This window comes from Mesocricetus auratus, unplaced genomic scaffold (genome assembly GCF_017639785.1).
Source record: "Mesocricetus auratus isolate SY011 unplaced genomic scaffold, BCM_Maur_2.0 Super-Scaffold_100015, whole genome shotgun sequence".
NCBI lineage: Eukaryota > Metazoa > Chordata > Mammalia > Rodentia > Cricetidae > Mesocricetus > Mesocricetus auratus.
Window position 1 is genome coordinate 57,773,702 of NW_024429198.1, and position 25,308 is coordinate 57,799,009.

Below are 25,308 nucleotides of genomic sequence, written 5' to 3' on the forward strand. Positions count from 1 at the left end.
TGGGTCTGACAAAGAGATATGGGGATAAGGGTTTACAAAGGAGCTGAGCCCCACACCAGGATTAAACTGCTGCTGTAACTTGCAAATGCTTCAGTCCCTCAGACACAAGGACTCCTCTGTGTATCATAGGGGAAACTGGAATATGGTGTATTCCTGAAGAATAAAGGCATTTAAATGTGAGGCGTCTGAAGAAACAGCAATTGGAGTTTCAACTCAATTTGAACATTGACACTGGGGTCTGGCCCTGAGGCTACAATTTCGACGTCCAGGGGATTGAAGTCAACTCCCACAGTTTGATTTTAAAACTGAGTCAGGGCAGGGGAAGGGAAGCATGGGAGCGGATGGAGGGAAGAGAGAAATAAAGCCATTTAGTTTAATTTCTAGCAATGAGAAAAGTGAAAAAGAAAAGGAAAAAATCTCGAGTCTGAGTTTGAGAGCACTTGTAAATGACAGAGACAAGGAGAAAGTGTAGGAGCCATCCATGGCCACTCCAGTCGTGACATGTGGTGTGAAAAAGACAGATCGCAGTGGCTGCTGCTCCCTCCTTGACTTTTCAGCTTCAAAATAGTCTCCCTCAGGTCACATGCTATTTTCCTTGCCCTTTCCCAAATGAAGACGCTTTAGGCAGAAGCTTGTTGTTGCCATGGTTACCTGAAAAGCTCCCACATCAACATAGCAACATTCATTTGAGAACATTCTCAACTGTGACCCACTATTGGACTGGTTTGCTGAGAAATCGAGAGCACCTTAAAGTCACTGACAAAGAAGGAAAGGTTTGTCTGCTCATGCTGCTGGCCCTTGTTGCTTTCTCTTGCTTTTCGTTTCCTGCTAGTGTTCACAGAAATGGAAGTTCTGTTTTAGGACACGTTTCTGGTCTCTGGCCGCCTAAATCACCACATGTGTCTTTGGTCTTTGTCTAACGTAATCTACACTGAAGGAAACAGGTATTGCCTAAGCATGATGTTTTTGTTTCCATTCTCATGGTGGTGAGGACCTCTGACTGCATCGATCCCTCCTGGGTTTTTCTCCTTTCTGATGTTTTTAAAAATCTGTGAGTCAGGATCTACTACTCTTCTTGAACACTGGGACAAGCAATTTTCACACTAAAAAGCAAAAGGATAATTCATTCTGATATCTTAAATTAAAAAGTCTTATCAGGAAACATTTTTAAGATTTGTTTTCAAAGGGAAGCAAATTCATCTTCTGTAATTTCTTAGACTTGAAAATATGCAGAATAACCTTCAGTTTCTTCCATGTATAAGCAAAGACAGTAACCTACATTGGGATTGTTCTATTTTCTGTTAAATGAATCGGGGTGCTTTAAAAAGAATTCTGAATCACTTCACATTCAGACACTGCTTAGTTCACATAGATTCACTTGACCTCATGTTGTTATAGAATAGTCTCTCTCTCTCTCTCCTCTCTCTCTCTCTCTCTTTCTCTATCTCTCTCTGTCTTTGTCTCTCTCTGTTTCTCTTTCTCTCTCTCTCTATCTCTGTGTGTGTGTGTGTGTGTGTGTATGTACATCTGCATCTTAACTATATTTTCTCAAACATAGCTTCATGGGATAGACACATTCAATTGTGCATAATATCTTGTGACTTGTAGCTTCTTAGAAATTTAAGCAGATACATATGTACTAACCATTTACCATATGACTCCAGTATGGTTACTTCACCAGATTTCATGGCTTTACACAAGAATGTGGGCAGAAAATTCCCCAGCACATCCTGTTTGAGGTCCCATAAACTTACAAAGGCACTAAAGTCAAATGTGATGTGGTGAAAGCTATTTATTCTCTTAGATACAAGGGAAGGGAACAGTGCTGTTTGTAGCACACTGGTAGATTCCAAAATATTTGAGTGGGAAGAATAAACTTAGAAACAAAATAATTACATTGTTCAACTCTCCAACTTTCAAACACTTAATCTGATGTTTCAAGAATGTATCTCTCCTTTTCACATCTGGACCTTCAAAAATTCTCTATGTGAGCCTAGCGGTGGTGGCACACGCCTTTAATCCCAGCACTCAGGAGAGAGAGGCAGGTGGATCTCTGTGAGTTCGAGGCCGGGCTGGAACGACAGCCTCCAAAACAATACAGAGAAACCCTGTCTCTTAAAACCAAAAAAAGAAAAAAATTCTCTATGTGTTGTGGACTACATTTAATTCATTTTTGTTTTCCAAGTCTCTTCTGTTCTTGTCTTCTGTTGTTTACTATATATTCATTCCTGTAGAAGGTTCTTCTTGCCTTTAGAGACAATAGCAACACAATGACTGTTTCAAAAGAGCAGGAACTTATTATCATGCAGTTCAGAAGGAAGGGGTCTGAAAAGCATCAGTAGGGCTGCTTCTACCAGGAGGCTTCAGGAGAGCCTGCTTCTACTCCTTCCCTCTTCTCAGGGGTACACTGCATCTTGGCTGGTGCTAGGTTGCTATGCCGCCTTCACTCTTTCCTTCACACAATGTTCCTGCTCTGCAGGCAGTCTCCCGGCTCTGTCTTTTACCTGAAAATTGTGATTCCATGTGATTTCAATGTTGACCCAAACTCCTTCTCTTACAGGAAAAAATGAATGTCCAATGTTTTCATTATTACTATTTGTAAGCCTGAAATAATACTGGCTCTGAATGTCACCTTCTCTCATAACTTTTCTAAGTTACAGCTCTGAGAATCTTCTCTTGGTGAAACTAATGAGCCCTCTGTTTTCTGGATCTACCACAGTTTAAATCCCTCTTGTGAGATGTCTCAGCTCATTGAACAGTTGTCTGAGAACATCCCTCAGTCTCCAAAGTAGACTGTTCCCAACATTGTCCTTTGCTCCTGTTCATGCTGTATCATGAAAAGACCAAAGCAATACACATTCCAAAGAAGAAAAAAACTTTCTGTTAGGTTTCCACTCTTCCGGGGATTGTCTTATTTTAATTGGAGAGTGTTCTGTGATGCTGTGTAATATCAGGAACTTCAGCTGACAGTTATTTTGTCATTACCAGCATGGATCACTGACCTTGGGTAGGGTGCTGTATGTTGAGGTTTGCAGTTTAGGTGTACAAATGAAATTTCAAACTGCGAAGCTTTCAAAATAGCATGGCACATACAGACTAGTAATCTATCTTAAAGGTGAGCAATGTGTGTGTTTACTGATGGAAGAGTTGACTTTCAAGCTGTGTTTTCCTTTCCCCAAATTATTTGGTTATGCCAAATGTTCCAAACTCAGAATTTCATTCAACCAATGTTGCCTGTTCAATACTTACTACAAGAAAACTTTCAAGGGTTTGTTTTTGTGTGTGTGTGTGTGTGTGTGTGTGTGTGTGTGTGCATGTGTGTGTGTGAAGTTTTTAAAGGGCTTATTAATTGCATCAAACAGGGTTCATGTAGACCAGGTCAACATGAACCTCACTATGTAGCTAAGGGTGACCTTAAATGTCTCTCTTCCTGTTGGTATCCCTTAAGTATTGTTGCTACAGTTGTGCAGTGCCACACCTGTCAGAGGCAATGCTCTCCTTCATCTTGGAATACCCTCATAATCTTTCTGTCCTCTGAACTGTATCCCCAAAGGTGTCTCTCCAAACACATTGTCTCTGCAAACTACAGTCAGCCTCTTTCTTCAAGTACAATTGGTTCACGGTGTATTTTCTGGTACACATTCACAAAATATTATATATTCAGAGCATAATTTTACATGAATTAGCTAAAATGTGCCTAACAATATTAACCAACCAGGATATAGTTGCTGAAGATTTGGTGAATTCAAGTATGTGCCAGATAGAAATCAAATATCATTATATTTTTATTTCTTATGAAACTTTAAAAATCATTTCTTTAACTTTTCTGTGATTATACTAGAATTATCTAATTTCCCCTTCCATTTTCTCCCTCTAAGACCAGTCATTCACCCCTTCTTCTTTTTTTTTGTTGTTGTTTTTGGTGAAGTTCGTAACCTTTTTTTCACTAATTGTTTTACATACAAATATGCATTTATAAATACACACACACTCCTAAATATATAAGTAACTATCTACTCAACTTGTGTTATGGCATTTGTATGTGTGATTTCCAGGAGGAACACTTGGTATCGGATTACCAGTTGCTTTTCCGTGGCAAAGACTGTTTATGCCACTCTTAGTATTCCTTAGTTGCCTGTAGTTCTATGATTTTTCTCAGGGATTTTTGTTGTCCACATTTTTATGTCTATTGTTTTTGTTTTTGTTGCTGTTCAACACATAGTAACACAGCCATTGTGGTGACACAATAGGAACATGACATTGTATGTTTTGTGAAACTTCTCAAAATCATACTTTAATTAAAATAGGATTCTAATTTTCAGCTAAAAATGCTTTCTTGACATTTCAGAAGCAAGAGCAGAAACTCTGTATTTACACACACACACACACACACACACACACACAAAGTTCTGTCTTTCCTCTTTTGTATCTTCTGAGTTTGATGGATATCAAGAGACATATATCAGATCACACACAGGAGCCCACTGCAATTCTCCACAGTGCTTCCATCACTAAGTACTGATCTATGCTCTCAACAGATGAAGATAATGACTTCAGAAGCAATCTTTCCTGGGTTTCATGTTAAATGACAGGAAAGTGCAGACCCTGAGCTAAAGCCTCCTGTTATTTGCCGAATACTTAGCATAACCTTAAATATGGAAATGATCAAATTGTGTGACCTTTAGTTTTAATTCTGCTGTCTTATCTCCGTGTACAATTCCTAGATTTTAATAAAGATGTGTGAGCACATGTGTGTGTTTCCGCCTAAAGTAACCAAGACACTTAATATAGCATTAACACTTCAGAGTCACATCCTGAAGCTGGGCTGTAACAATGAGTATTTGCCTGTTCTTATTGTAAGTTTATCTATATTACCTCCATGACTGCATACTTTAAGAGACAATTGTCTTTTAAAGTATGCAAGGGCCACATTACAATGTTAAGAGCCTTCACCTTTGATTTTCTTTCCACTGATTTGCATATTTTAATTTATAATGAAATGCAGAGCTCATTAAATACTACTTTTGACAATATGTGTTGCTTTTAATATTAGTTAGTAAGGGAAAACTTTCCCATGAAATCTGTTGAAGAGTTCTCTCCAGGGACTACACTGATTTGAAGAGGTAGTTAAGAATTTAAAAACACCTTGAGCAGATTGGAAAAGAAAGAGTCACAGTCCATGCTGAAAGCCCATAAGCAGAAATGTACGTGCTATTTCTGATTAAATAGCATCCATGGGCTCACACAGAGACCATAGTAACACAGTGCATGCCCCAGAGAAGAGCCTCTAAGCTGCCTTCACAACAAAGGTGAGAACACAAACTCCCAGGCAGTGCAGAAAGGCCTTGTGTCTGAAGCTCTTTCTGATGAAATCACCCAGTCTGATCAGATTCACTTGCTGCCTCAGGCAAGTGGCCCCATACTATCCTTTGTGTGCATAGACAGTGTCAGTTAGTCAAAACCAAAATGAGAAAGCCAAAAATGAAATACAGAGAACAGTACATGGGGTTTATCTAAAGAATATTTCGTTGAAATCACCTAAGCAAACGTGGCTGCATGAGTCTTTATTTTGGGTGCAGTTTTAGGAATGCGGCACATTCAAAATGAAGGAACAAAGATTTCTACTAATCCTCACTTCGCCAACCACAGTCCTTCAAAGAATTAATACACTTGCCAGAGTAGAGACCGCACTGGTGATAGCTTTCATAATTCCCACTATGGGCTGCGATGTTGACTCTTGATCTTGTGTATCTCTGGGATTAGAAAACTGTACCACGGCATAGATCCTCTATTATACCAACATTTGAAGTATTGCAATGCCCTTAACATCTTCTTCATACTTCTTCATTATCTCCCAAGCACCTAGCTCTTGTAGTAGTTGATTTATTTCTTTTTTTGTATGAAAGTTTAAATTTTAATTATTTTACATCACACATATCATTAAAATGCTATTGAGTAGCTGTTATTTTCACCAACTCTATGGCAACATTCATCCCAAACCAGCACATTTTTAGGGCTCTCAAGTGTTTTCAGATTAGCTGCTCTAACTCAGCAATGGAATTTCCTTCATGGCATTTATGGCTCAGCCTTGGTGTTGAGTAGTATTCCCATATGAGGATGACCATGTTTTACAACTTTTGTTTATCTAACCAACTGCTGGGAGGTTTCTTTGATGTTTTCAAATTGAGGTCATTTTGGCTAAAGTTGCTGTAAGCATTTGTGTGTGGGTCAAAGCTCTTAGCATATTTCAATGAACAGAAATAATAATGAATGAAGACCATATGACAAAGGTATGCTGTTTGACGTTAATACCATTCAAGCAATGCTTGTGTCTTATTTATGTGTGCACGCACGTGTGTCACCCTTTGTCTTCCCTCCAGTCCCTGCTCTGAGGGATAACTTGTGTTATCATCTAATTATGTGTCTTCTTCTATGTAAATTAATGGTCTTAGGGCATAGGAGCTCACACAGAACATCTCCTCTGAGAAGCACTTCCCAACAGACCTGTTATCATCACCATCAAGTTCTAACAGTCTGCTTTTAGCCATTTTATTCTTGCTTGTGTTTCCTATTCTTCTTGTGTCTTCTTTTCTTGGTGTGTCCATGCTTTGTGACTATAAATGTAAGTTCCTTCGGGGATATCATTTTAGTCTTCATTCCTTTTGTCATTTCCATCTTTATCAAAAGATGTTAGGCAAATATATCATTAGCATGCAATGAATGCTGTTGATTGACTGGCAAGCATTTATTTCCTGAATGAAAATGTCACACTCAGAACTGGATTTGGAAAGACCATGGTTATTCCCCTAAATTGGCAACTCCTGCAAGCTACAGTAGTAACGATGATAGAACTAAAGGTACATACCTAATAAACTGCCCAACTCCCATGGTTCGATTTAAAGATCTTCCAAAGACTGGTTCTCTTTGGGTCACCACACTTGCCAGTGTGGACTTTTGAAACATACTAATATGGTCTGACATAACAAATTAGCAACAAGAAAAGTTCACCGAAGGACAAGCGTGAGAAACTATGCCAAATATATTAGCATTCGCTCTGCAACCTTGTCTCCAGTTTCTGTGAATTTGATGGTTGGAGGTTATACTTTCATTAAAAATTGACAACATTTTAAATGCTAATCAAAACTGCTTGTCCTTTCTACTTCTATTTATCTTGGAAGGAGAAAAATGAGAGAGAGAGAGAGAAGAAAAATAGGCAGGCAGCTTTGAAATGAAACAAATATTCTCTCTAAAGCTTCCCAGACAAGGTTGGTTCCTCCTGTGTGAGACAGATAAGAGCTGGAGACTGTGGAGAGACTCACCTGCAGTGGGGGAGACAACACATGAGTTTGAGATGTGCTCTCACATAGGAAGAGAAGGCATGAGTACTTGAGGATGCAGGTGTGTGTGTGTGTGTGTGTGTGTGTGTGTGTGTGTGTGTGTGTGTTTATGGATGAGGGTGCCCTCTCCCAGAGTCTCTTTAGTGAGTAGAGTGTTAAGAAGCAGTCATAAAAGTAAAACATTTTAAGATTTTCGTATCTGCCAAAAATTGGCTTCAATTTACAAGCAAAATTTGCTCATTTGCTTTATGGAGTTTCTGGCCAAATTAAGTTACAGAATTACCTTAGTTAGGGTTAGTATTGCTGTGATGAAGTACCAGGACCAGAAATAATACCAGGACCAGGGGAGGAAAGGGGCTTGCTTCCACATCCATGTTCATCGTTAAAGGAAGTCAGGACAGGAGGTCAAACAGGGTTGGAGCTTGGAGGCAGAAACCCTGGAAGGATGCTGCTTCCTGGCTTGCTCTTCATGGCTTCTTCAGCCTCGTCTCTTATAGAGTCTAGGACCACAAGCCCAGGGATGGCACCACCCACACGGTCTGGGCCTTCCACCATCAATCACTAGTTAAGAAAATACATTACAGCTGGATTTTAAGGAGTCATTTTCCCAATTGAGTTTCTCTTCTTTCAGATTACTCTAGCTTATGTCAAGTTGACATATGACTACCCAATGCCAGATCTAAATATTAGAAATTTCATGAATATCAGGATACAGTAGACAGAATGTCTGTTGCATGTCTATCTGCATACATCTCTCTGTGTATGTGTGATGTATGATGATGTCTGATGTGTGGTGTGGTGTGTGTGTGTGTGTGTGTGTGTGTGTGTGTTTGTGTGTTCCTAAGGCTTAGTAACTTAACTCAGAAATACACAGAGTGTTTATGACTTTACATTTCTACAGGGAAGGTGTGTTTTTATTCACAATAGTAAAACTCCGACTTAGGCCTGCTGATGTAGTGGTAGTAATACTTTTATCAGACTATCATCCACACCACAAGAGAAACTAGGAAACAAGGAGGACCCAAAGAGAGAAGAATGCCTGTTCTGCCGAATAAAGAGATGGGAACAAGAACCCCTGATCAAATTGGGATCAAAGGGGGAGAGAGAAGAGAGGGAGGTGGGAAGGGGAGAGGGGGAAAAGGAGAGGGAGGAAGAGAACAGGAGAGATCAGGAGGACTTAGACAGGTAAGGAATAGAGGAGTGCAAGAAAGGAGAAGCCTTAAATAGAGGGAGCCAGTATAGTTTTGGAGAGATCTGGCATTATGGAAATGTTCGGGGATCCACAGGGATGACCCCAACTAAGAATCTAGGCAGTGGTGGAGAGGATGCCTTTTGAGGCCCTTCCCCTATAATGAGACTGATGACTACCTTGGTTGCCATTCCTAGAGCCTTCATCCTGTAGCTGATCAAAGCAAAAGTTGGTGCCCCCAGCTTAACTCCTGGAATCCAGTTTTGGAGACAAAGAAGGGATGAGCAAAGAGTCAAGACCATGCTGGAGAAATCTGCAGAAAGAGTTGACCTGACCTAGTAAATGCACAGACACACTATTTGTAAAACTGGAGAACCAGAATTGGACCAAACCAAGCCCTCTGAATGTGGATACAAGCTAGGAGGCCTGGGAAATCTATGGGACCTCTAACAGTGGAGCCCATGTTTATCCCTAGCGCATAAATGGACTTTGGGAGCCCATTCTCTATGGAGGGATACTACTGCAGCCCAAATACATGAAATACAGCCTAGGCCCTCCTCTAAATGATGTAACAGACTCTGATGGTCTTCTGTGGAAGACCTCACTATCCTTGAGGAGTGGGTGGGCGTGGGAGGTGCAGTCGGTGGGAGTCATGGGAGGTTGTGGGAATGGGGGGATTGATATGTAAATAAGAATGTTTCTAAAATAAAATAAAAAGAAAGCAAAAACAAACAAAAGAAATACATTTATCATCATAGAACGGATACTCCACCCCACAGAATTTATCACAGTCATCCATAGATTGGTTTCTCTTTGTCTCCCTTCCCTCTTCTTTTTCTTCCTCTTCCTAGTCCTTCTCTGCTTTCTCCTTTCCCTAAACTCCGCTGTCCCCTGTTTCCTGAATATCTGTGTCCTTTGCTGTTTTCAACATCACTGCCATCATCATTTACTACTGTGATATTATCATTCTTACATTCATTGAATTAGTGCAGCAATCCCAAGACCCCAAGGTATAAGCATTCTTTTGTCTCAATGAAACATTCCTCAGTCTGTATTTGTAGGCTAAACATTTCTTACAGGAAAGGCTCTTGGAAAGCCTCAACCAAGCACACATTACAATAAAGTAAAGACTGTCATCATTAAACTAAACTCGAGTCTTCTGCAGTAGGTAATGCTGATCTTCATTCAGATAGGAATCTTTGTCTGAGTCTATTTATATTTTTAATGAATAGAAATAGTGGGGATAATGAGTTCCATAAGTTTATTCCCTACTGTGTTAAAAAATAGTTCTTTCCATTTACCCTAAATCCTCCTTTTTAAACTTCAAAGGGGGCCCTTTGTTCTGGAATTTGATGAATAACTCCATCTCAATGCTCTCTCAATTCTTTTCAGCTTTATAGACATGTACACTTTGAGCCTATTCACCTTTGATTTTTACAGCTAGAGAAACCTGATTATAGGATGTCTCCAAAGAAAATATTTCCATTCATTTGGTCACTTTCATTGCTGTATTATCTAAACTTTCTGTATCCACATTTGAAACAAAAGGTAGTTCAAACATAAGAGAACCAAGCAGAATAGAGCTAATTCCTGAAGTGGAATCTGGGAGTGGACTGGGTTGACTTGCTATCTACTTTTTCTAATAAGGCAGTATTGTAGCTGTCTTTGAGTATGAGGATCAATTCTTGACTACTGCTTGAGGAGGAAGATTGTAGACAAGACGTATTGGTTAACTGTTTCAACACGGCGCCTCACTTACTTTCTAAAGTGTGGTTTTAAAATTTTTCACATATTTAAAATGCAAATGACCCACAAGCAGAGCAGTATATCTAGTCTTCATCCATTCAAATCTAAATAGAATTTTGGAAACCTAACATTGGAGCCCTGAAGTGTTTTATCTGGAAAGAGAACAATGCAACTAGAGCTAGAGAGCATGTGTGGAAACCTGAATGGGAAGAAAGTATCCACTGGAGCTTTAGGGAAGTAAGAACTACAAAGCCATTACATTTGACATGGGGCAGCCACTATAGAAATTGTGCCAGAAACAGTGAAATGAGAAGGAAAGGTAAAAGAAAATGTGGGTCTAACCTAACTTACCCTGTATGTCCCTCCAATGAAGCTGAAGGCACAAATGTATCTTTCTGATTGCCTTCTATCTTTGAATACTTCTGCTCATTGCTCTTGTATTCACAATGCTCAAGATTGAGCTTCATGAGCCCAAACACCATTCAAACCCTGAATTTGTGTGAGGAAAATGGTTCACGCAAAAATATTACTAACAGGTACTTTGCATCAATAAATGCAATCTATATGCTAAACAATCACATCAAGAAGGTAAGTCTCCTTCCAATTCTCTCTTTTGTTATCATGTTTAAATTTCACAACAAAGATGTGGTGGAATATGCTTTTAAGGTTTCTATAACGATGAAGTCTGACCAACATGTCAAGGATTCTGTTTCTGATATTATCTTAGCTACATGTCTATGTTGAAATAGTCACACTTCATCACTCCCAATGATGTACTACCTGATATTATCTCATTAATATAACTTTAAAATAGCAGGCACTCAGACACTATGGCATAAAGCCATTTTTTCCCTAAGGTCACAACGTCAGTGACAGGGCTAAGAAAAAGACAGCTAATTCTTAATTCAAAAAGTACTATTTAAATCAATGAGAAACTCATGAGGTAAATAACATAGGGTCCCAGGCATAATGTGTACAACCAGAATATGATGCTATGATCTCAGTGGGAGGCACTGCCAGAGAGATACCCTGCTGTTTATGAACATAATGGAGGACAACATCGGTATATTCCATAACTGGAACCTGCCAATTAAGCATTCATCTCATTTCACAGTCATTTTTAAAATAACTCTATGCATCCTTATACCTTTAAGCTCAACAGTTTTATGCATTAGCTTGATGTGCATAACCAAATGTAGACCATTCTTACATTACCAGATAAGAGGGGGTATGTCCTAACTGGGTATGTATTGAAGTCAGAGGAATCATGTAATTTTAATTCATTTCACCTTCAAAACCCCATGTTTCCATTCTGCAATGCACTGCAGGACGTATTAGGTACACTGAGTCTGTCTGATTCACAGCATCCTAATCGGCTATTTAGAGTTTACACCAAGCAGAAAATCAATGTATTCAAAATGGAGTAGCTCTCTTGTTAACTCTAGTCATTTGCTTAAAGAGTAATGTCAAGCTGATAATTGAAATACAGTTGAAACTGTGCATTTTAATTCCAAAGGGGGGAAAAACGTTTGAAATATGACTCATTTGATCCTTCCTTACTCTAACTCCACAGGACATATTTTGCATGCTTGACTTGACAGTCACTGTCAGGGACTGCATGACCCTGTACATGTGCCAGCTGGAGAAAGAGGCTGGCATTGATCCTCATTTTGGAGATAGTTCGCCTTTGCTGAAAAGCTGCTCGTCTTCTAGACAACAAGTGGTTTGCCTCTGTGGGAACTCTGGATTTCATTCAGTCCACAAGAGAGGAAACTGGTAAAGAACTCAAGAGTGGGGTGCTACCTTCTGCAGAAGAACCCTGAGGCACTCCCATTTTAAACAGGTCTGGGAGACCCAAATGTAGACTGTGAGTGCCCCTTGGGTTACAGTTTGAGTTCTCAGTGTTTACAGTACTAGGGGGATCACTGAAGTAAAACCTCTGCACAAGCCACCGACTGTGGGTCTTAAACAAACTACAGGGGCACAAGAAATTTCAACCTCGAAAAAGCTGGAGGTCTTCAAAACCACAATAAATGAATCAGCAAGGTCTCACCATATGAAGGATTAAACTTATTTTTATGAAACTCTCAATGACTGAAATGTGAACATTTTGCAGAGAAAACATTCATTCCAGAAAAAGGCATTCTTAGTAATTAATATGGTGTGGAATATGAGATATCATACTTCAGTGATTATAGCTTACTCAGGTGACACTTTGATAGATGTCATGGAGAGACTGGACCTTCAGGAATAGTTTTGAAGATGTGATTTTCATAGAGCATGATGGAAGTAGATCACATGATAGGCAAGACTGGACTGTATTATCCACCCTCTTAATGTCTTATTTCCCCTGGCTTTGTCCCTCACTCTGTTAATATTTGCTTTGTCTGCAAGCTGCATGTGTTGCATACAGTTGGTAATTAGTAAACATTTATTGATCTATCTATTGTAATAAAATAGGGAAAGATGGGTGCCATAGATAGTCAAAGAATGAAGTCCTAAAATAACTGTTGCTTCTGACAGTCTTTAGGTGAGTCATTGATGTAGTTACACCACACAATCTAAGTACCCTCTGCTCACATGTGTTGACAATTTTCATGTTGACGTATAGCTGGCTCTAAATTCAAACAGGAAGCTATTTAACATGTGGAAGCTAAATGCTGAGGATGAAAAGCAAATATATGAACATATATATATATATATATATATGAATAGCAAATAACAAAAAGCATTGCAGACTGATAAAAAGAAATGCTTTCAAGTAGACTGATTGACCATAGTTATCAATAAGTAATGACATTGAGCCCAGATGATACTTTGTTGATAGTCGAGGCTAAGAGGTGGACATGGTCCTAGTATCTAGTAATACAGACAACAGGGGTGCTGCTTAACACAGCTCCTCTGAAAAGTCTTCCAACATAAAACATCAGCAATCTGAGTTTGCAAAACACTAATGGCATGAGAATTATTGTGTCTGAAAAGGTGGTGTGTGTTTGTGTGTGTGTGTGTGTGTATGTGTGTGTGTGTGTGTGTGTATGTGTGTATGTGTCCTGTGTCTGTGTCTGTGTCTGTGTCTCTGTGTGTGATTTCAGCTCATGCTTCATTTCTTCACAGAGAGAAAGTTAAGGCAATGGGAGCTTGGACATTTGATCATACTTCATGCATTTCTATAGTACAAGATTCCAGTAGGGAAATTATCCACATTTTTGATGAATCTTCAACACAGGCCAAACGGATCAAGATAATCCCTCACAGTTGTTTTCAGAAGATTGCAATCTAGCTGCTCATTCTAGATTACCTCCAGTTTATATTTAACACTAACTCTCACAACATACAAGAAATGCTGCATTACTGTGAGTCCTGGTTGGATGTTCACTTCTTTTATGATGGTGAACTTGAGTACACAAAACCAAATTAATAGGAGAATCAGCTAAATGAAAATGCAAAGGGAGCAGGCATTGGGAAAGGTGGAAGACGGAGAGGCTAAAAGAGATAGCAAAGTTAGAAGAGACTAAAACAGAGATGTAAAAGATGAGGGGAGTGTGGTTGTTGAACAGAGTTATATTTCTGTTTCAATGAACCTTTGGATAAAACTGTAATTCCCAGAAAAGGACTCAGATTTTTTTCTATTATTCTTGTGTGTCTCTCAGAGGTATCAGCATCCGCACTCATCAAGAGAAATGAGGGGAGGTCTTCTGAGACTGGGTAGTACATAATACTAATGTGTGTTGACAACAGAGGCGCGCTCCATGTGGAATGTCAGAATAAACCTCTATTGACCTCTGTTTCTGTCACTGCATTCTGCTTAAGTTATCTGGTATTTGTTCTCTATCTGCTTCCATGCTGACTTGAGAGGGAAGCGGCTTTATTGAGGTGTAATTTTGTATGTTCATATTCTTTAAAGTTCATCTAACAGGTATAATTAAATGTACTTGACAGCTACCCACAGCCGTATTAAAACTAAGGGCACTGTTATGATCCCATATAGACACGTAATCTCTTTTAGCTTTTCTCCATTTTCTCTTTCTTTATCTTTTGATACTGCACCTTATGTTTCCCAGGATTACATGAAACTCAAGATTCACCCATCTCACCTCCTGAGTATTGAGATTGAGGGATGCAGTACCTTATCCATCTCATTGGCCTTGCTGTCATCCCACCCTCAACTTACCATTCATAAGAAACCCTTCTCTGCTTTCTGTCTCAGTAGACTGCCTACTGTAGATTACCATGTGTGGCAATCTCTGTTCAGTGTGAGGCAACGATGCTTCATTCTCTCATATCTACTCAATCATTTATTGAAAAAATACTTTCTCTACATTAAATGATCTTGGTGCTTGGAAATATCAATTGGCCATAGACTGTGCGTTTATTCCTTGGTTCAATATTCTATTGATCTATCCATATATTTATATAGATTTAAAGTTTTAACTTATTGTTGCTTTGCTGGAATTTCTGATGGTGACAATAATGAGATTAACAATTTTGTTGTAATTCAATATTTTGGTTCATTTTAAATCTTGTGCTCTAATGTGAACTCTTGAATTTTTCAATTTTTATTAATAAACTCAGAGACCCTGATAAGAACGGCCTTGAATTTTCAAAACAATTGATGGGAGAAGGAACTACAACAATATCAGCTATTCTGATAAGAAATTATGAGGTATTTTCTGGCATTTATTTCATAATATTGTTTGAATATGCAGTATCTATGCCTTATTATCCTATGACTATTTTATTTCTAAGTATTTTGTAATTACTTTATGTTATTTCTAATGAAAGTTTTACTTTTTCATAAGAACATTACCAGATAATAGTTATCCCTTCCCCCAACTCCATGATATTCCCCATATCACTATCCATCTATCTTAGTGTGCGTTCTTACTCATGCTCTCCTGCTGTCTCTCAACAAAATGTAAAGAAAAACAAAACAGAAAAAAATACTTACAAGAAAAAAAAATACCAGAACAAAAACCAAGAAACATGGAATCAGTTGTTTTGGCTATCAATTCATTTCATGAGACTGCCTTGGAATGTGGTTCATATATCCAGTGACACTTTATTAGGAAAAAAACCTGACATTGCCTCTCCCAGTAGGCATCAATTGTAAATAGCTTCTTGGTTTGGGGTAGCAGTTGTGTATTCCTCCCCTTATCAGTGCTGAGACTCTGTGCTTTTAACCTGAGTAGGTAGTGTGCTTTCATATGTATCCATCCTTGATGTTTTTTCCCTTGGATTCATCCATGATACCCAACTCTTACAGTCTCTCCTGCTCTTTCCCATAGAACCCTGAACCTTGAGGACAGGGGTTAGATAAAAACATTCATTTAGTATTGACTTTTCCAAAGTCTCTTACCATCTGCACATCATCTAGCTGTGGGTCTCTGCATTATTATCTGCTGCAAGAAAATCTTTTATAATGAGGGTTGAGTGATGTATTAATCTATACATAAAGCAAAGACAGCATTATGAGTCATTTTATTGCTGTGTTGCTTTAGCAGAATAATCATAGATCCCATGACCTAACTAGTCTTAGGTTATTGGCAACTTTACACAGTACCATTTGTGGGTCCCATCTTATCTAGTGGGCTTTAAATCAAATTTAAAATGGTTGGTTACTCCTACAACATTTGGGCCACTATTTTACCAGTATATATAGTAGGAAGTCCACAGGTTTCTGTAGGTGGCTGATATTGATGACTACATTTCTCCTCTGGTACCTTCCAGCACCATGATTGCTATTCAGATGGGTGAAACTTCTGACTGGATATCAGCTTGATGTAATGATATTCAAGGTGTCCTCAACAATACAGTCTTCCTGTTACGCTGTGGCTAACAGCCTTAACAATAGCCTGTTATGGTTGAGGTTCACTGGGAACACTTTGGTCAAAAACTCAACAAGCTGGAATACATTCCAGGCACAATATTTATGTATTTATTATTTATTTTTTACTTGGTGACATAAGAAATTTAGTTTGGAGGAGTTAGTCTTCTCTTCATTTAAATGGTAATTCCACTTAAATCCCTTTCATTTGTGTATGTATTTTTGGAAGCATATACAGTAGTAGATTTCCATATTGCTTCTCAAAAAGTAGAATGCGACAGATTTCTTAATCTTAGTTTTGCATTTTGTTAATGATGTATAGAAAAGTAACACATAAATGATTCTCTATTGATCTGATACTATCCAACCAACCTGCTTAACATCATTTTATAGTATTGTTTAAGTTCCTTAGAATTATTATATAAATTATAACTTCCACAAAGGGATTTTCACTTTTAAAAATAAAGTATACTGTTTATGCTTCTTATGTGATTGCTGAGGCTAGACACACCAAAGTGACCTTGAATAGAAATAAGAAGGCTACTTCTCAAGTATCCAGTTTCTAGGCGAATACTATAAGCCATTAGCCATTATGTATGTTACAATAGGTTTTGGAGAAATCCATTACCATTTGAAGAAATTCTCATCTATTCCCATTTTTGTGAGTCTTTTGAGGTAATCAGATTTTATTCTCATTCTTAAATATTTTATTGACAGGGAATCTTTTATTAGGGAAAAATCTCACTTGGAATGTATGATGCCAATATGTATTGTTATGTTAGTTTTGTGCCAAGGGTTATTGTGTCTGTTTCTTCAGAGAAGGCCTTGTAGTTTCCTTTTGTGTGTGATGTCCTCAGTTGCATCGGTATATAGAGTAACAAAACCTCATTGGATAAATGAGTGTGTTCCATATTTTAGCAGTTGGAAGACTATAAAAGTTCTTATATTGTGTAAGATTCACATATTCTTCTAGAATTGAGCTTGTCTTTATGAATTTGATTGGCATCACTGTATGCCATTGTTTTCCTTATTTAACTTCTTGTATTTAAGTCAGTTTTAGCATATTATATATTTTATGAATTTGTCAAATTCACCTCTTAACTAATTGTTTGATATGTACTTTTTGTACTTAAAAATTTTGTGATCCTTTTTAATTTTTATATTCTGATAACCTTTGTTTCATTTATGATTCTAGTATGTAATCCTAGATTATTTTCACCATGTTTACAGTAGCTAGAGTTTTTTATTTTTATCTTTTTATCCTGCAGAGCTGTGACTATCCTAGAACTCACCCTATAGATCAAGGTGTCCTAGAACTCACTGAAGAACTGTCACTAGGAAGACATTACATGAGTTTTACCAATCTCATATTACTGTGATGAGTTGATCCCAGAATCAGAATTAAATAAAGAACTTTTTATTAAAAATATTTGTCTGAATTCTGGTATGTATTACAGTGATAAAAACTTACCAGTGTCAAATGTTTTCAAATTCCTTTTCTTTAATGAATTTTTGTGGTACTCTTCCATGGTAGCAGAGTGTATTTTGTATGATTTTTACCTTTTTAATTTTCATTGGGTTTACTTCATGGCCCAACATGTGGTTTGTACAAGACATTGTTTGATGTGGTCTTCAGCTGCACATAGTCTGCCCTTACTGGGGAAACATTTATGTTGTGATCATGTAGTTCTAATTGACTATTGTGTTCTAGAACTCTTATAAATCTTTGCTTATTTTCTATCCATTCTAAGAATTTATTTTTACTAAGTTATCCTTTCCTCCTTTATTTCTGTCATATTTTGTAGATTTCACCATTCATTATCAATTGTGTCTTAAATATTTGTCTTCTTTAGTGTTACCACTTTGAAGAATGCCTTTCACCTCACAGACAACCATTGAATAGTTGATGCTATTTTGTTTTATTATTCAGAGCATAGGCATGAGGGGAGATGCGAAGGCAATTTCAAGTTCTCTTCTGACACTGATATTAACACTTAGCTCTCACACCAATAAACTACATTGCCAGTTCTTTTACTCACTAGGGTCATGGCAGTAAAAAGGAAAAGGCAAACACAGAACAGGAAAGCCCATAGCAATACACTCTGGTAAAACAGCAGAGGCAGGATGCACAAAGGACCTGCACTATGGATGACTGTGGCTACAGGGGCAATATGTACTTCACTGTCAAAAAGAAGTGTTTAAGGTCATTCAGAAAAATGGGAAGGAGGCAATAAAGCACTAGAAGTTTGTTTTTGAAGCTACATGATAATAGATGTCCTAAAAAAGACATAAAATCTTTAAATTTACTTAATGGCACAATTTTATTCCAAGAGGGAAGATTTCATTCTGACCCCAGCTGGTGATCACTTTATGCCCAATGTATGTGATTTAATTGTCTGTATCACTTTTATCATGTCTCTACAGATGCTATTCTGGGTCGTATGGATGCCTAATCCTCTTGTTGTGTACTTATCCCTGCTAATTATTTCCACTGTGTTTGAAGCAAGCTACTCACGGTCAAGGCTTAAATAGAACAGTGTCTCCTCTCCAGAGCCAAAACAGAAAACAGACAAATGAAAAAGAAAGAAAAAATCCCAAACAACCAAAAGTGTTTCAGGTAAACTTGCAATATTTTGCCTATAGTTTCAGGTTCAAGGAGTTAGTCTTCTGGTCACTGTGGAACAATCCTTCCCATAGGCAATATGTCGGCTAAAGATTATTTGGGTTCATAGTTCCACATTGTTTTGGCTACATCTATTCTGAGTTCATGGTGAGCAGAATCCCATAACAGTAAATATTCTCCACAGGCAGGCTGCTTACTTCTTGGTGTGTGCATTGGAGCAGTAAAAACAGAGACAGATATCAATATGAATATATTTGTTACACTTCCAACACTTTTTCCCTCATTTTATACTGTGTTGACTACCATCCATAGTTTGTTGATTCCCTTGTTCAGAGTGGGTCTCTGTCGCCTTGCTGTCAAAACATGTGGAAACTTCTTCATGGACATATCCTCACATAAGCTTCAATATGCTAGGAACCTCTCAATGTAAAAGGAGCTTGGCATCACCATCTGCCAGATGCTCCTCTTCTAGAAGTCTCAGACATTCAAGTGCAATGGGAAATTAGAAGCTTGATAAGAGTTCTTACTTCTTAGGATCCTCACTATCAATGGGCTCTGAAAGGGCTTCCACAAACTTAAAAAGAAACAACTCAGTTCGTGGGGAATATATATTCAGTTGTCATATCTTTTCCTTATCCCTTTCCCTCCCCAAATCTCTAGAATTTTCTCCTATACACAGCATTGAGGAGCAAATAAATGTGAGCCATCATATCTAGAGAAAGGAAAAAATGGCTAGTATCCAACTGAAAGCTTACAGCCCATACAGTATGATTAGCTTGCTTTTCTGCTTGAGGTGGGAAAACACACACTCCGGTTTCCTGGGTGTCATATGTAGTGTACAATTTTTTCCAACAAGATGGCAAGGCAAAACAAACAGGACATCATGTACAAGAAAAATAAGATTTTCTTATAAATACTGTGTATAAGACAATGTATGATTAAAAGTAGTAGAGACATGGCTTAAATTAGTGATGTCTTGTGCTTGAAAGCATAATTCAGAGTGCTCTTCATCACTGCTAACTTTGTTGCCCCTGTTGGCTGCATAGTATATTTCAGTCATTCATTAAAGCTCATGGGTGTTCTGTTTTCTTCAACTCTGTCAGCATTTCCTAAAAGCAGAGTATTGGCACACCTACAGAAATTCTCACATTTATTACCTGTATATCCTTTTCACCTGTCCAAACAGACCTTTTGCATGGAAGAACATCCAAATGCCAACACTCAACTTTCTTTCTGGGAAGGAATAATTTATCAGGACACAGTCACATATAATCAATGGTATGTGGTGGTCTGTGTGAAGTAAGCTGGTTAATGTAGCAAGAGGGCTGGTAGATAATGTAGCAAAACATGTTCATTGTAAACTGGAGATCAGTAATCAGAAGCAGAGCAAACTCCACTCCAACATGGTTAAAAAATATGATGCATGTAAGGTCTGCGTCTCTGAATTTTAAACCATATGACACACCTAATAAAACTGTTTTACAAAAATAAGCTTTACTACCGAACTTCTGTAATTAAATGCATTTATTATAATAGGGATACAATTTACTGAAGCTCTGAGTTCCACTCTGTATAATTAATAATGAAACGAGTTTTAATGAACATTTATTAGCAGCATGAAATACAAATATCTTGTAGATCAGCTGCCATCTAGAAGAACTTCATTTATTCTCCAAGATTAAAAACCCCTGTGTTAACATTATCAACATTGTGGTCCTGATGGCTCAACACTCTGCTCAGGAAAACTCATTAATTTGCACCCCCAGTAGCAGGGACACTGTGATAATTCAGGAGGTGTTGGGACTGAAGTTTGTCCTTGTACTCTCTATGAAGATGAGTTTGCTAGATAAATTAATCATGTAAACAAGATTATAGAAAGGTCTATTTAATCACTTAAAAGAATTTTCTTTCAACTATCTTAACAGCTTACATTTGCATGCACACAATTAATACTCTAACTACAAATGAGTCTGATGCTTCACGTGACAAACTTTAAGACATATAAAGAAATTTGAGGAATAAATACTTCCCTAATACAATGGCGTCTAACCCAGTAGTTACTAACAGGGACTGTATGTCAGAAAGGTTTTTGACTTTTTTTTAAAAAAATTAATGGAGAAGACTCACATTTGAAAATTTTCTTTCATGGTACTTAGAGTGAGGGTATACCAGCCTTCAGTAACTGATTGCATGGAGTTAAAGCACAAAAATACTTCAAAGGTAGTCTTTTAAGGTCCAAAAGTTCCTTTTATAAGCCTCCTTCTTCCAGTGTCCCAAGACTTTTAAGAGGCAGGCAGCAGTAGGAATGACCTGGACTACTCTCTGGATGAACACATGTCCTTGTGGCCAAGGCAGTAATGAGTTTTTGTTTGTTTGTTTGTTTTTGTCCTTCTTTTTTATGTAGGGTATCTGTTCCCCAGGAGCTGGGCTCAAAAGAATGTGCCACAATGCCTGGCCTTTTTATAATTATCAGTTTTGGTACAAAGTTGTTGTATACTCTATCTACTGAATGTTTTGAGTCAAAAACATGTAACATGGACCTAAACTCTTCTTACATTGTAACTGCTGTGTCTCATATGATTGCATGCCTGATGGTTTCTATTTGCTTGGATGCCTGTTTCAGTAATTCATATAAAGTAGAACTCATCACTTTAAGTTTACCAATCAGTTTCTGTCTCAACAGATAAACTGAGAAAGCACTTTTTATTTATTTTGGTGATGAACCTTTAAAAAGTGGGATGTGCTAACTATATATAATGCCTTTCCTGGCAGCTTTTCAGATTGGACAGTGAATATGGGCATCATAATTTTCCTTGAGTAAAGACTTGCCTTACATAGATATTACAAACCTAAAACACTTTGGTTTTACCTTTTGTGTGTGTGGGGGGGGCAGGCAGGTTTGCACACAGTTTTGAAGGCAAGCTCATCATGGAATATTTGGAAAAAGATAACTGGACATAAAATATGTAATAATATTAAAATGGATACAAATGTCATTTTTTCTTTCTCAGATGTTGTGAATAGATACGAATAACAAGATGAAAGATACACACATTCTCATGTAGACACGAATATAAACAAATAGTTCTCATTTTAGAATTACCATGGTTTCTGATTGCAAGCTACGTCTCCCAGCAATGCTATAACATCAATTTGAACTGATTGCCTCTTTTAAGATTAGACAAAAATTTAGTTGTGGAAGTATTAATAGAGGATGACTTATGGTGAATCCAGATCTAAGGATGACTTTCAGGCAAGAAATTCCAACTTTACAAGTTGAAGTTAAAGAGGTTAGCCCTTCATCAAGCTGTTTGACTGACTTTAGTGAGATCATTTCATTTTTTATACATAACTACCATGTCTGTAGGGCTAATTCTTAAGTTAAGAGTGATACTTAATAAATTTTTTCACAATTTTAAAAGTATCATCAAATGCCATGTATTATTACTATAATACATATCATTTATGTGGTTGTGTGTGATGAGTTTGAAAGAAACTAAAATATGGTTTCTAGATATTAATTTACAAGGTAATATTAAATAGTAGAAAATTACAGTAAAATTAATAGCAGTAAATTTACAGGTCTTGCAGCTGCTTTGTAATCATATATTTGTTCAAGTTCTCTAAAGACGTCAATAACTTACAGCCTCCAATATCTGAATAAAGGTCTGGCTATGAGGTATTAGCAATAAGAATCTGAAATTTAAATGAAGAAGGCTACAGAGAGTTGTAGTAATTTCCCCTTCTTAAAAACAAAAATAACTAATGTTACGAGTTAAGTGTTTGTCAAGAAGATATGTATGTGATTTTTCTCTAAATGAAGACAATAAAAAAATAGACTCCAACTTCTGACAGGTTTAAGTACATATTACAGTAAAGTTTCATACTGAAAATGCTTGATCCAGTTCTTGCGGAAATCTGCAAGTTGTTGCTACTTCTTGCAAGGATTATTTTTCATGAGTTGTATTTCCTCAACTTCATCTTGTCACACAAACTACCTTATTGCCTGAGCATCTTTATCATATATCAGTAATAAGACAGGAGGCAAATATGAGTAACTGATACTTGCACCATGAATAAGGGAAGACACTTTTATGTAAAATTTACTAACACAAGTAATTGTACTCCCAGAGGTATTGAAAATATTTTGTGTGTCATACTGACTCTACCATTTTTCTCTTAAAACACGAGTTTCTGGGCCTGATATTTTGATTTCATCATTATCGATCCAAGAAAACTGAGTGAGAAAAAGAATTAGGGAGAAAAAAGGCATCAGCAAAGGAGAGCATCTGAAAGCAAATGTCACACATCACAATAGGAAGGGAAGAACTTGTGTGGGAACAGGGACATGATGCCTTGATGATTAGATTAAAAGGGCAATACAGTCACATTCATAACTTTGCTGACACTTTTGGCAAAGAGGTATAGAATAAGCCCCTAGTTCAGAGGCATTGTTTAAAATACACTAACATCCTTTATAAGATTTATCAAATTGTCATGAACAATAAATTGGAGAACTAGCATTTTTATCTGCATTTGATCTTATAAGTAGCAAATATCCCATGGTTTATTCATACCTGAGTAAAGGTTGACGTGTGATTATGGCACCAAGAGCACTTTTCTTCCTTTCCTGATATTCTCCACACATCGGAAGACTTTCAGGAATTTTCACTTTGGTCCTCCTATATTGAAGATTAGTGATCTGCATGCACTGGAGGAGAAAGTGGCCCAAACCTTTCCAAACAAAAATTTCTGGAGTTTTCATGGTTTTATTTCATCCATGGTACATTGAATCACAAAGACCAGACCTTACCTGGCTCCAGTTAATAATAAGAGATGATTAACCACAAAATTTGTCCATAATATATTAATTTGATACAACAGCAAAAACTTAAGTTTCTTGGGTTAGCTAGAGTGATGGAGCCATGTGGACCTTGATGTGGCTTCTATTCAATATTAATGAAGAAACATCCTTTCTCTGTGTACCCTTGCCCATCTATGATGACATATTAATCAATATCTACTTGTTTTCTAGGAAGAAAATAATGTTTAGGAATCCGACCCATATTTTAAATCTAATGACATATTATTTTGTGCAGAATATATCTAAATCATACCCAGATTATTATTTCAGGAAGTGATGCAACACAAATCAAAACAATCAATATTAGAAGTTATAGATTTTAAAGAGAAGCACCTGAAAAATAAGGTCGTAAACCAACACCTCCTCTAGAAGAAATAGTGATTCTTTTTGTCTCCAAAATACAGTCTATTTGGCATGTCTTTGGTCACATACCCTGTTCTGAATATGGATCTACTGATTTCATCTCCTGATAATTCTACATTAATTTGTTTTACTCCATGACCTTCCTTATTTCTTCTAAGCTCCTGTAGCAAATTTGCTTTCAACATTTGGAGACTCTCTCAGGATCTCTGACCAGAAAAGGAAACTTCCCAACCACATCTAAACCAAAACAGCAGTGCAATGTTTCTTGCTGTTCCACATATTGAACATTCTTCTGGTTAAGATATTTGCTTATTTGATCATTGTTATTTTACCAATGAGACAGAAATATTTTTGTACCAATATCATATAATAGAGGTGGAAAGTACCCAAGCTGAGATAAAATATAGGTAATTGGTCTCAATTTTATCCAGTCCAAGATATTTTCATCCCTGAAACTCCCTGGGTTCACACACTCTTCGTGGTATCCCTGCAGATGACCAAGCTTTTCAACATTGGTGCTTTTCTCAGTATAGTATTAGCAAGCACAGACTCCTGTTCAGGCACCTAATTGCTGAATTACCCAGATAGTTCATGAGCTAAGATTTAATTCCAAGTCTGTTTGCTCTGCATACCATAGATGTTAAAGTGGCCACTGTTTCTCTGTGACAGGAAGGGGCTTTTGTTGCTGACTTTCTTCATAGAACGTATAGTGGAGCTATGACTTGGATTTATGTTTACATTAATTTCATGGCATATGAGTTATAATTTTATCAGGTCGAACCTTCCATTCACTGCTCATGAATGGTACTGAATATCTTTGCAACTCTGTATTGCTTCCTTAGTACAAGTTGAGAAGGGACTAACACATTTTATAAGAGAGATGAATTACAGCAATCCTAAGTGAAGGGAGGGATTCTGTAGAAAAGTGGGAATGGACAAGTCATTCCTTCCATCCATAGCCTACATCTATAGTGGCAAGTTAATATTTCAAATTCAAAGGACTTCAATAATATAAGGAAATTGCTAGAGATTCATTGAAAACCCAGGTACTCAACCCAGCTAGTTAGCAGCTCTCCTACTTTTCCTGAGAGGTTTTTTTCAGGAGCCCAGCTGTCTGTTTCTTTGCTGTAAACTAGTCACTTTAAAAGCAGCCTTAGCAACAGGACCTGTTCAGGGAAGAATGGATTTTATGCCCTGCTTATTGCCTTCCAAATGCCAGGAGCTTTTCAGAGTAATAGCAACTGGTGTAAAAAGAGAATTTGAAATAAAAGCAACTTTTATTGCTTTAGAAAGAGTCTGCCTATAAACTTTCCACCTGCCTTAACCACTGGGGAAAGTGTCAATGTGTGCAGGTCCCAAAGG

At 37.4% G+C, this 25,308-nt stretch overlaps 1 long non-coding RNA gene across 2 annotated transcripts; it reads left to right on the forward strand.

Annotated features, from left to right (window-relative positions):
* The first annotated feature begins 687 nt into the window (after nt 1-687).
* Nucleotides 688-17,497, forward strand: LOC121144321. Of its 2 annotated transcripts, none has more exons than XR_005881652.1 (4): nt 688-773; nt 11,846-12,115; nt 14,845-14,935; nt 17,365-17,497. It is a non-coding gene; the product is annotated as an uncharacterized LOC121144321 (long non-coding RNA). The 2 variants fall into 2 exon arrangements; XR_005881653.1 differs by having other exon boundaries at nt 11,846-12,048.
* Nucleotides 17,498-25,308: the final 7,811 nt, after the last annotated feature.